We start from the raw sequence: 976 nt of genomic DNA on the forward strand, positions 1-976 counted from the left end.
GGCATTTGCAGTGATATGGAAGTCTCCCCAAGAGTAATTTAAAATGCTCAACAAAGGTAATTTCTGTTGAGTAAGATCCGAGCCCAAATTTGGGAGTTATGATGAATTGAGTAGGAGGAGCCCAATGACGGCAGCTCACTCAATAAAAACCTGTAACTTACTGTCCCAATTTGGAGGTGACTTCACTTGCAGAACAACGAAGGAAGAATCGCAAGTATAAGTTCAGATTAGATTGATCGCCTAATCAAGCCTCTCCGTGAACACGAATCTCTTAGTTCACGCTGAAGCCGCGGAGCGCCCGAAAGGGACTGAAGGAAGGGGACGTAGTCCTATCACTGGTGAGCCCAGCTCATTGAATCGTATTGCTGAGGCCAGCCTATTGAACCGTACTACTGAGGCCAACCCATTAAATCGTACTACTGAGGAATGAAACCATATTTTGGTATTTGGCTTCTCGGAATTCTAGGATTGTAAGTATATTATGAAAAATAACAGTATTGATTCAAATTTAACTTTTAGTTGTAATTGTAGTTGTTTTTGTAACACTAATTCTTATAGCATTGTTTGGGAAGGAAGTGCATTCGGAGCATTGTTTCTGATATATGTAATTATTGTGTTTTTAATGTTTGTGGTGTTTCTTAAAGCTAAGCAGTGTTATATACGTAGCAAAGAGTTTTAAAATAAAATTGTGTTGTATAAATTAAGTGTGTAATCATTGTGAAATCGTGCAATCAGCTAACTACTCCCCCAGCCAGTGCATCAAAACGAATCAGTAAATTGTGTGGGATTTTCTCTATTCCATAACCCACTAGAGACACATTCCATCTAGGTTGCAGGCAGTCTTTTCGGCGAAATTCCTTTACTAGGACCCAATCACCAGGTTTCAAAGCATGGCAGGGAACATCACTTGGAATGGGTAAAGCTGCACTGACCTGTGGAAATAAAGCTTTGACAGTCTTCATGAGTCCTTTGCAAT

Source organism: Alligator sinensis, unplaced genomic scaffold (assembly GCF_000455745.1).
Source record: "Alligator sinensis unplaced genomic scaffold, ASM45574v1 scaffold1689_1, whole genome shotgun sequence".
Lineage (NCBI taxonomy): Eukaryota > Metazoa > Chordata > Crocodylia > Alligatoridae > Alligator > Alligator sinensis.